The following is a 12307-nucleotide window of genomic DNA, read 5'->3' as shown; positions in this document are numbered from 1 at the left end:
CTGACGTTGGTATCAATACCCCTACCTTCGGGAATTTATAGAATAACACCTATTGTTCACCTGGCACTCACTTTTGATTGGATCCTACCGTGGATTCCTGAAGAAACACATACCCTAGACCTTTTTCCAATAAAAACCCCGAGGCCCAAGCAACAATAAGACTCATTCTCCTTTCCTTTCCCAGTCTCCCAGAAACTCTATCTGCTATTCTCTATCACTCATGCTGTTCAAAAAACTCTGTTTTCACTTTCTCTGGCTCAGGTTTGGTTTCTATCCTGCATGAAGCCAAGGACCCTCTTGGCTGGTCACATGGGACCCTCCCCTGGGTTCTTGGACCCAGCCTGCCTGCATCACTTTCTCCTCTTAAATTGCTCTTTGATACATTTAAAGGAGGGATATTTCATTAATTTCCCAGTTATTTTTCCCTATGTAAGTAAGTGATTATAGGATTTCCAGAGCAGAAGACAGACAATTATCATTCTATAACTCATCGCTCAGACATCATAAAATGATATTACTCACTATAATTCCTAAAGGCACATCACCATTAGTAAATTATTCAAGCAATAGACAAAATAGTGTTCACTGGATTCTATTCATTATTCTACTACCAAATTGATATTGACTCTATGGTCAAGCAATTTAACATTCTATATCCGTGTGACATACTTAAAATGGGAAGAGTGACTTATTTAAATGGTTTTTATATGAGAATTAATGGCTAGAATGTATCATTCAAAACCTGAAAAATTTTACAGTGCCAATATGTAACATTATTAAGGTGGAATGGATAGACATTACTCTGAGGTTTGAGGTAAGGCAGATTGTATTTTGCATTTATTAGAATACTTGCAATTTGTCTTCAATGAAATTCCAAAGTTTGTTTCCAAAACTGCTCATGTTTTACTTATACCTATATCTCAAAAACAATTAAGCCCTTGAATGAGGTGAGCAGATCAGGGTGCTTTGGGGTTATGCATGGATAAGATAATCACTTCTATGATAAATGATTTGTCAGTCTTATTAATTTTATTTTTTACTTATTTATTTTTTCAATTTGAAAGTAGTCATTTATTAACTGATCAGATTACAAAAATAATCATGGTAGGTAACTTAGTTCATCCTTCTAATAAGCTTACTGATCTGATCTTCCCTGTTGCCAGCATCATTTTTTACAAAATGGTGGTCTTTTTCTTCTTTCCCCCTCAAGAAGATAATCTGAAGGACCTAAGCAGTTGTTGGCTTCTTTGAAATGTTCTCCAACAGTATAGATCTCGTGAATCACATCCTCCATGGAGACGATGCCATGTTTACCAAGAGATTGAGAAATCAATGTGTTATCTATCAGGGCAATTGACTTCTTGTTGATTTTGCCAAACCACACTTATAGATCAGTTCATTCATCAACTTCAGGTTTGGGTACCCCCATGCTGTATATACTTCCACAATCCTTAGTATGCTAATAGAAGCTTTGTTGAGCTTAACAAAGGTGCCATTGAAGATCTGGCAAAGGCAAAGAAGCCCAACACCTTTCAAACCTTTAGGCTCACACCACTGAGACCTCTGATCCTGGTGACAAATGCCAATCTGGGTTCCCCAGGTACATAGAAGTTGCCAGCTTTTCTTGCCATCCCAGCCATTTGATCTCAGTTCTATACATCTGCCTATATTCCTTGTGGTAATGCTTAGGTTTTTCATAAATAATCGTCCTCCTTGCCATTCAAAGCACCTTTTGGGCAAACTTCTTTCTAAGACTGTTGATCTTCAACTCTAAGAAATTCCTTTGCTTTTTCTTAAGGGTTTCTAGCACAGCAGGAACCTTCTTTTTCTTCTCTTCTGCACCCTCCATGGTTCCAGCCAGAAAAGACATCTTATTAAACTTATATTTAATCCCAAAGAAATTTTCAAAGTTGAGAAATCTATTTTAATATGCAGGGATTACTTTCTACCAATAATTTTAACGTTGGTGAAATTTATGTAACCAACAATTATTCTTTGGTGAAATTATATGGTAACAATATTAACTTTTTTCTCCATAAGTGTTCCTTCTAAATATTATCTTAAGTGTCTAAAACTTTGAATACAAATACAAATTCATTTTTATATTGACCCTGAGACTATTTTTTCTGTATACAGGAAATGGAAAAAAAAAAAAAAGAGAGAGCAAGAGAAGAGAGACACCTGGAAACAGCAGTTATCTTTAAAAATCATACTCTCTTAGATAAGCTGTTATAAAATAGTGGATTTTAGGATGGAAGCTGAACAATACTAAGTGAATGAAAATTACAAAATGGCTACATGAATGGGGAAAGGAGTGGTGAGAAAAGAGGACAAAAGAAGAAAGCAGAAGACAAAAGAAAGCAAACACTTTCTCCACAAGGAGCACCTGACTGGGAAGGGAGATAAACACAAACCCAAAGGAATCCTAATTCCTGTTGATGACAATTTACATTTTTTTTCCTTTTCCTCTATCTTCTCACATCTCCTCTATTTCACTATTTCTCTCTTTCTTTCCCCATATTGCCTTAGTTTTCCCTTAGCTTCCTTCATTCATCATCTTGCTGATTCTTCATATTTCTGATGTTCTTTGAACCTCTGGAAAATATTCAAAGTAGGGGTAAATGAAGCTAGAAGCTATTTTATTTGTTTTATATTGCTAGAAAGGTGCAAGATACTTTGGGGCTTACAATTCTGAAGCACTTGAATTTACCTGGTAGGATACATTTTTGAATTGTTAATGGATTTGATTTTCCTCTTTTTCTTCCTTTATTTTCCCTATTGCTTAGTCTTTTCGTACTTACGTTCAAGAAAAAGGTAGATAAAAACATGAGGCTTCATAGCACTGAACTTCACAGACCTCAAATTAACCATTAAGCCACCTTACACACATGTACACACACACACAAATAATCCACCCCTAAATCACCTGTGCATATAAAATAAAAAACCTTAAATGAAGCATCTAACATTGCTTATTTTTATCTCTGTAGTAGAGTGAAGTTCATCAAGTTAAAGAAGAACAAGTAAATTTTATTCACATGCCTATTATTGATGGTGATCGATAAGACTTCAGATACCAGGTACTGCATCTCAGACTGATTACTATCCCTACAATGTGAGTACATTCTGTATGAGGAAATGGTTATGTTCCAATGGATAAATCAATGTATACAGAATATGTAACTCAGAACCAACTGATAAGATGAATTTTTTTTTTAATCCTGAAAATACTGGATCTGAAAAAGTACTAATAATGCTTGAAATGCATTAAAGAGTTACCAGTTACTTGTCAGAAGGAAGCTTGCTAATGTATCTAAACTATGACTTGATGATTATATTCCTAGATATACACCCTAGAGAAATCCTTGCTCCTTATGCAACAAGAGACATGCATAATATTGTTCCAAGTATCAAAGTAGATAATATAATAAAACTAGGAAAACACTGCTTAACAAAATCATGGATAAATTGTGGAATATTACCAGAATGGAATATTAGGCACCAATTAAAATGAATGAACATAGCTACATGAATTAAATTAAGAAACATAATATTTGAGTCCCCAAAATAAGTAATAGAATAATAAATATAGCATAAACCTTTAATATACATATAAAAGCTAGCTTAATGAAAATATATTATAAAAATATATTGAAATATATATTTATACTTAGGTGTGTAGATATACATGTATACAATATATATGGTAATAACGGAAATAAATGGAAGGAAATGATGAGCAAGAAATTTAAGACCTTTAGAGAGCAAAACAAGGAACACCCTGTGGATTTCAAAGATAAGTTTGATTTTTAAAGCATGAATGTAGTCACTGAAAACTGAAACTCTTCTTAATAGTATTATTTTTAGTTGCCATATATATTTCATATATTTTACATGTATAAAATGTGAAAAATATTTAAAAATAAAAATTAAGTGGAAGTAAAAGAAGTGAAAACCCTTTTAAAATATATATATATTAGTGAAAGTATTGATTTGATGCTTATGGAAGTAGAAGTTGGAATAATTTCTTCAAAAACAATTTTGCAGGGGCACCTGGGTGGCTCAGTCGTTAAGCGTCTGCCTTCGGCTCAGGTCATGATCCCAGGATCCTGGGATCGAGCCCCGCATCGGGCTCCCTGCTCTGCGGGAAGCCTGCTTCTCCCTCTCCCACTCCCCCTGCTTGTGTTCCCTCTTTCTCTATCTCTCTCTGTCAAACAAATAAATAAAATTAAAAAAAAATTTTTGCAGCATGGATCAGAGCATTTATTTTTTTTTAATTTTTTAAATTCAATTTAATTAACATACAGAGTATTACTAGTTTCAGAGGTAGAATTTAGAGATTCATCAGATGCATATAACACCCAGTGCTCATTCCCTCAAGTGCCCTCCTTAATGCCCATCATCCAGTTACCCCATCCTCCCACCCACCTCACCTCCAGCAACCTTCAGTTTGTTCCCCATAGTTAAGAGCTCTTATGGTTTGTCTGTTTCTCTTATTTTTTTTCTCTTCCCCTATGTTCATCACTTTTGTTTCTTAAATTCCACATATGAATGAAATCATATGATATTTGTCTTTTTCTGACTGACTTACGTTGCTTAGCTTAACACCCTCTAGTTCCGTCCATGTCATTGCAAATGGCAAGATTTCATTCTCTTTGATGGCTGAGTAATATTCCATTGAATAGGGCGCCTGGGTGGCTCAGTTGGTTAGGCGACTGCTTTCGGCTCAGGTCATGATCCTGGAGTCCCTGAATCGAGTCCCGCATCGGGCTCCCTGCTTGGCAGGGAGTCTGCTTCTCCCTCTGGCCCTCCCCCCTCTCATGTGCTCTCTCTCATTCTCTCTCTCTCAAATAAATAAATAAAATCTTTAAAAAAAAATATTCCATTGAATATATCTACCACATCTTCTTTATCCATTCATCTGTCAATGGACATCTGGGCTCTTTCCACAGTTTGGCTATTGTGGACATTGCTGCTATAAACACTGGGGTGCAGGTGCCCCTTCAGATTAATACATTTGTATCTTTGGGGTAAATACCTAGTAGTGCAATTGCTGGGTTGTACAGTAGCTCTATTTTTAACTTCTTGAGGAACCTCCATACTGTTTTCCAGAGTGGCTACACCAGTGTGTATTCCTACCAAGGGTGTAAGAGGGTGCCCCTTTCTCCGCATCCTCGCCAATATCTGTTGTTTCCTGACTTGTTAATTTTAGCCATTCTGACTGGTGTGAAGTGGTATCTCATTGTGGTTTTAATTTGTATTTCCCTGATGCCAAGTGATGTGGAGCATTTTTTCATGTGTCTGTTGGCCATTTGTGTGTCTTCTTTGGAGAAATATCTGTTCATGTCTCTGCCCATTTTTTCACTGGATTTTTTTGTTTTTTGGGTGTTGAGTTCGACTAGCCCTTTATCTATAAGACACTTGCAAATATCTTCTCCCATTCTACTGGTTGCCTTTTATTTTTATTGACTATTTCCTTTGTTGTGCAAAGGCTTTTTATCCTGATTAAGTACCAATAGTTCATTTTTGCTCTTGTTTCCCTTGCCTCCAGAGATGTGTCTAGCAAAAAGTTGCTGCAGCTGAGGACACAGAGGTTGTTGCCTGTGTTCTCTTCTAGGATTTTGATGGATTCCGGTCTCACATTTAGGTCTTTCATCCATTTTGAGTTTATTCTGTGTATGGTGTAAGAAAGTGGTCCAGTTTCATTCTTCTGCATGTGGTTGTCTAATTTTCCCAACCATTTGTGGAAGAGACTGTCTTTTTTTCCACTGGATATTCTTTCCTCCTTTGCCAAAGATTAGTTGCCCACAGAGTTAAGAGTCCATTTCTGGGTTTTCTATTCTGTTCCAATGATCTATGAGTCTGTTTTTGTGCCAGTACCATACTGTCTTGATGATACCAGCTTCAAAATACAGCTTGAAGTCCAGAACTCTGATGCCTCCAGCTTTGGCTTTCTTTTTCAACCTTCCTCTTGCTATTCAGGATCTTTTCTGGTTTCAAATTTTAGGATTGTTTGTTCCAGCTCTGTGAAAAATGTTGATGGTATTTTGATAGGGATTGCATTGAATGTGTAAATTTCTTTGGGGTAGCATAGACATTTTAACAATATTTGTTCTTCCAATCCATGAGCATGGGATGTTTTTCCATTTCTTTGTGTCTTCCTCAACGTCTTTCATTAGTGTTCTACAGTTTTCAGAGTACAGATCCATTATCTCTTTGGTTAGGTTTATTCCTGGATATCTTATGGCTTTTGGTACAATTTTAAGTGGAATTGATTCCTAGAGTTCTCTTTCGTCTGCCTCATTGTTAGTGTACAGAAATGCAACTGACTTCTGTGCATTGATTTTATATCCTGGAAATTTGCTGAATTCCTCTAACAGTTCTAGCAATTTGGGGTGGAGTCTTTTGGGCTTTTTACACAGAGTATCATGTCATCTGTGAAGAGTGAGAGTTTGATTTCTTCTTTGCCAATTTGGATGCCTTTTATTTCTTTTCATTGTCTGACTGCTAAGGCAAGGACTTCCAGTACTATGTTGAACAACAATGGTGAGAGCAGGCATCCTGTCATCTTTCTGACCTTAGGGGAAAGGCTCTCAGGTTTTCCCCATTGAGGATGATATTCTCTGTGGGCTTTTATGATACTGAGGTATGTTCCTTCTATTCCTATATTGCAGAGTTTTTATCAAGAAAGGATGCTATATTTGGCAAAGGCTTTTTCTGCATCCATTGAGAGGATCATATGGTTCTTCTCCTTTCTTTTATTAATGTGGTGTAAACACATTGATTGATTTGCATATGCTGAACCACCCTTGCAGCCCAGGAATAAATCCCACGTGATCATGGTGAATAATCCTTTTAATGTACGGTTGGATCCTTTTAGGTAGGATCTTGGTGAGAATTTTTGCATCCATGTTCATCAGGGATATTGGTCTATAATTCTCATTTTTAATGGGATCTTTGTCTGGTTTGGGATCAAGATAATGCTGGCCTCATAGAATGAGTTTGGAAGTTTTCCTTCCATTTCTATTTCTTGAAACAGCTTCAGAAGAATAGGTATTAGTTCTTCTTTAATGTTTGGTAGAATTCCACTTGGAGGCCATCTGGCCCTGGAATCTTGTTTGTTGGGAGATTTTTTATTATTGCTTCAATTTCTTTGTTGGTTATGGGTCTGTTCAGGTTTCCTATTTCTTCCTATCTCAGGTTTGGTAGTTTATAAGTTTCTAGGAAGGTATCCATTTCTTCCAGATTGCCTAATTTGTTGGCACATAATTGCTCATAATATTCTCTTAGAGTTATTTGTATCTCCTTGGTGCTGGTTATGATTTCTCCTTTTTCATTCATGATTTTATTTATATGGGTCCTTTTTCTTTTCTTCTTGATAAGTCTGGCTAGGGGCTTATTGAGTTTTTAATTCTTTCAAAAAACCAGCTCCTAGTTTTGTTGATCTGTTTTACTGTTTGTTTTTTTTTATTTCTATATCATTGATTTCTGCTCTAATCTTTTTCTCTTCTCCTGCTTGGTTTAGGCTTTATTGGCTGTTCTTTCTCCATCTCCTTTAGGTGTAAGATTAGCTTGTGTATTTGAGACTCTTCTTATTGCTTGAGAAAGGCTTGTATTGCTATATACTTCGCTCTGAGACTAGCTTTGCTGCAATCCCAAAGTTTCTGAACTGTTGTGTTTTCATTTTTATTTGTTTCTATGTATTTTTTATTTTATTTTATTTTATTTCCTGGTTGGCCCATTCATTAGTAGGATGCTTTTTAACCTCCATGTATTTGCGTTCTTTCCAAATTTTCTCTTGTGACTGAGTTCAAGTTTTAAAGCACTGTGGTCTGAAAATATGCAGGGAATAATTTCAGTCTTTTGGTACTGGTTGAGACCTGATTTGTGACCCAGTATGTGATCTATTCTGGAGAACGTTCCATGTGTACTCGAGAAGAATGTGTATTCTGTTGCTTTAGGATGGAATTCTCAAAATATTTTTGATCTCAAAATAGGAAAAGAAAACATATATACAAGAACACAATAAATTACAATTAAAGGAAACCAAAAATTAAAAATATTTATATAACACACACATATATATAAATTTAAAAAATTAAAAAACTGAAAAAAAAGAAAATAGCTAAAAAAAAATAAAACTCAAGGACTAAAGAATAATTTTAAAAACCTGCAGATGTTATATACTGCTTTTCCCAAGAGCTGAAGTTTTGCAGTTCTCTATGATCAGTAAACTTGGTGCTAGGGAGTTGTTCCTGCTGGTCTTCTCGGGGAGGGCCCTGTTGTGCTGATTCCCAGGTGTCACTGCCCTGGTGGAATTGCATCCCCCATGCCAGGCGGCTGGGTTCAGTGTAAGCAGCTTGGAATTGCACTATGTGGTGCTGTTTTGCTCCCTGAAGGCTTTCAGCACAGATGGGATGAAAATGCCAGTGCCCCAATCTCCAGCCCTGGAGCTGAAAGTTCACACCCCCCACTCTTCAGTGAGCCCTCACAGAAAAACAGTTGGTCAGTCTTGTCTCCTTGGTTTCCATTTGGACTCTATGTTCACCCAGCCTATGACTGAGCATTTTTATCTCAGGCACACGACCCAGTTTCAAGTCTCCAAATTTTATAGACTCCTGCAGCAGGACCCGCATCATTCCCCCCCAGCAGAGGGAGGGGGGTCTCACTGGTTTTTTGCCTTTTGCTGGGCCCCTGCCCAGAAAGCAATCACAGGACCATGCAGCGGTTCACAGTTTATGGCAACATCAAGCAGAAAGCCGAAGTTGGGCTTGCTGTTTTTAGCCAGCTTCCCTGATCTGATGCCTGGAACTCTACCACACTCAGGCACCCCCATTCTTCTTGCGACCCCAGAGACCCTGAGACCACACTGTCCCACCTGGGATTCTACCCCGCTTTGCCACCTGAGCACCTTTAAGCCAGGGCTGTCTCCCCCTGTAGTAGACTTGTAAAAGATTCAATTTTGCACTTCCCTGCATATAATACTTTGTGGTAGTTTCCTAAGCAAGCTCCCACTCCTCTGCCCTGTCTTCAGATATATTGCCCTGATTCATGTCTCCATACCTCCTATCTTCCAAAAAGTGGTCCCTTTTCTATTTGTAGAATTGCAACAATTCTTTTCTCAGATCTCCGATTTATCTCATAGGTATTCAGAATGATTTGCTAACTATATAGCTGAATTCCAGGGACCAGTCGAAATTAGGATCCCCTACTCCTCCACCATATTAACTTGGATCAGAGTATTTAAAGATGTTTGCAAAATTTGCCCCAATAATACTACTTCCATTAATTTTATCAAAAATATAGTTATGAATACATAGAGAGGTTGTTGTTTTTTTATGAACATAGAGAGGTTTAATTATAAGGTTGATTTATCCCTGTGTAATGTGCCTTGTACTAGCAAAAATTGGAACTAAAACAAAAGTTTGACAATTAAGGAGTGGTAATATAAATAATGGTATTCCCTTTCACTGGATTATTAGACCATCATTAACATAAATAAATAAAATAACGCTGCATGTAAATATTAAGTTCAATGTCCACATTCAAGCCAACATTCTTACAGCATACTTTGCTCTCAAATATATTCCCTTTAAATTACGATTTCTTGTTTGTACTTATATGCTTATATATTTATTATATACTGGAACATATACAATATCTATTTGCATGTCTTCTATTTTTCCTTCAATTTATTATTTTATGTCTGCATATGCATTTAAAACATTCTAATATAATTTAAAAAATATATTTCAAATATAATTGCCTATTTTTATCACATATAGTAGGAATTACAAATAACATATCTTAAATGTTTTTAAATGAATGGAAGGTGCTGATTAACTTTGGTTTATAGGCAACTAAAATATTTACTACCTGAAACTTTGCAGACAATAAATTGCTGGCCCTTTGCTATAAACTCATTCAAAGACTCAGGTCCCTCCTATGGTATTTCTTTGTGGTTCTCAAACTGCAACATGTATCACAATTGCCTTTAGGGTTTATTAACACACAGATTGCTAACCCTATCTCAAAGTTTCTGACTTGTAGCACTGGTTTGGGCTTGAAAATTTACAGTACTCACAATTACTAGCAATTTTCAAGATGACTGATATGTCTGGGAAGAATAGTTTGAGAAGCAATGCCCTGGAGTATTGTTGTTAGTTGTTTAATTGAAACTGTAGCACTTCCACATCTGGGTAGCAGACAGCAGAAAGTGAAAAAATGCAAACACCTAATATTTAAAGGCTCAGACCTAGAAGTGTTTTATATCACTTCTGTTTACTATTATACATGCACACATCAAACTACACAGATCCTGGGAAATGTAGTGTATAATTCTATTACTATTGAATAAGGGGATAGAGAATTTTGTAGAAAATCAGTAATCTCTGCCACTACACTATCTATGGAAATTAAAAATGCATAAACACAAAGTAAAAATACCCATTATATAAGAATATACGGGAAAAATATTAAATCATTAAATTGGCCACTTACAGGGAAAGGGAAATTAATATATATATTATATCTTTATCTATATATCTCTCACATATGTGTATGTGTGTGTATACCTTTCACAAACCATTTGTACAATGTGAACTGAGTAAAATACTTCATTTAATTCTCTGTACCTGAGTTTTTGGTTTTTTTTTTTTTAAGATTTTATTTATTATTTGTGGGACGCCTGGGTGGTTCAGTCGGTTAAGCATCTGCGTTTGGCTCAGGTCTTGATTCCAGGGGCCTGGGATGGAGTGCCGCATCGGGCTCCCTGCTCAGCGGGGAGTCTGCTTCTCCCTCCGCTTCTGCCCATCCTCCCCACTCATGCTCTCTCTCTCTCTCTGACAAATAAATAAAGTCTTTTTTTAAAAAAAGATTTTATTTATTTATTTGAGAGAGAAAGTGTGCACAAGGAGGGAAGGGGCAGAGGGAGAGGGAGAAGCACACTCCCTGCTGGGCAGGGAGCCCGATGCAGGGCTTGATCCCAGGACCCTGAGATTATGACCTGAGCTGAAGGCAGATGCTTAACTCACTGAGCCACCCAGGTGCCCCTGTACCTGAGGTTTAAAATAAAAAATCAGTCACCCTACAAATAAGCATAGATTTACCTCAGAGAAATATATACAAGTTTGTCTTGAAAAAATTTTTTTATTATAAAATTTAAGTACTAAGGTTTTTAAGTAGTTATAATAATTACTATAAAATTTGAAAATTTCTGCCTTGAGCAAAATTGCCAAAGACTGAATCACAGATAGGCTTATGGTTTAGATAGGCTTATTGTTGGCTGAAATGTTAAAATTAAAATGTTTTGATAATGCTGTACTTTGTGGTAGAAAAAAACATAAATCTGTATTATGAGATTTGATTCAAAGCCTAGATCTGACACCTAAAAAGCCATGGGAGTTTTGACAATTTTTCACTAATGAAAAATAAAACAATAAGAAAAATAACTATAGCTGGCATTTCTTGAGAAAGCTAATAATACACCAAATATGCTGATACTGAGTTAGCATGCATTTACACTTTAATCACTGACATTACCCACTAGGATAGGTACTATTACAACCACCATTTTATTTATCAAGAAACAGAGGTACACATAAAAAAATAAATTACACAAGATCACTAGTTCTTAAAAGACCCAGGTTTCAAATTTATGTGGGCCTGCTTTCTAAGCCTGCTTTTTTCAGCCACTGTGTGAAGAAAATGAGTGCTGTTTTGTTATCAGAGAAAGGAAGGATAAAGTCATGGTCACAGAATGAATAAGAATACCTTTTATAGTACCCACAGTCTTAAAATAAGCTATACTCTTCTGTGATGTAGTTAAGTAGAGAATGGTTGCTTAAAACCAGTATAGTAAATTTTACTTAAATAATGCTATCTGTGTAAGTCTGAGGAGGTTGAATGGCTTCTCTGAATGTAAAACCCTGAATATGAAGTTAAATTTATCAGGGATGAATTACCAAGTACTACAGGCTTCTATATTTTTTTTCTCCATATTTTGAAGAACAGGGAGAGTACCTGTTTGGCCAACTCAGGGAGAAGTGGAGGCTGATTATTCCATGCAGGGTTAGCAAACTATTGCCCCGTGACCAAACCCACCCACTGCCTATTTATGTGAATAAGGTTTTAGTGGACTGCAACCACACCCAGTATTTAGTAATTGTCTGTGGTTGATTTCCTGCTACTATGGCATAGCTGAATAGCCTTCAGGGCATCAGTATTCACTATATGGCTCTTTAGAGAAAAAGGTCAACTCTTCTTTTAATCCAACATAGGCAATTTGCCATGTGATTGATTTCAGTAA

General features: G+C 36.4%; 1 pseudogene; it reads right to left on the bottom strand.

Annotated features, from left to right (window-relative positions):
* Positions 1–1113: 1113 nt before the first annotated feature.
* LOC110587729 lies at positions 1114–1849 on the bottom strand (annotated as a pseudogene).
* Between the last annotated feature and the right edge of the window lie 10458 nt (positions 1850–12307).

The sequence above is a fragment of the Neomonachus schauinslandi genome, chromosome 3 (genome assembly GCF_002201575.2).
Source record: "Neomonachus schauinslandi chromosome 3, ASM220157v2, whole genome shotgun sequence".
NCBI classification, from domain to species: domain Eukaryota; kingdom Metazoa; phylum Chordata; class Mammalia; order Carnivora; family Phocidae; genus Neomonachus; species Neomonachus schauinslandi.
The sequence above is the reverse complement of the archived record's forward strand: the minus strand, read 5'-3'. Positions and strand labels throughout refer to the sequence as shown.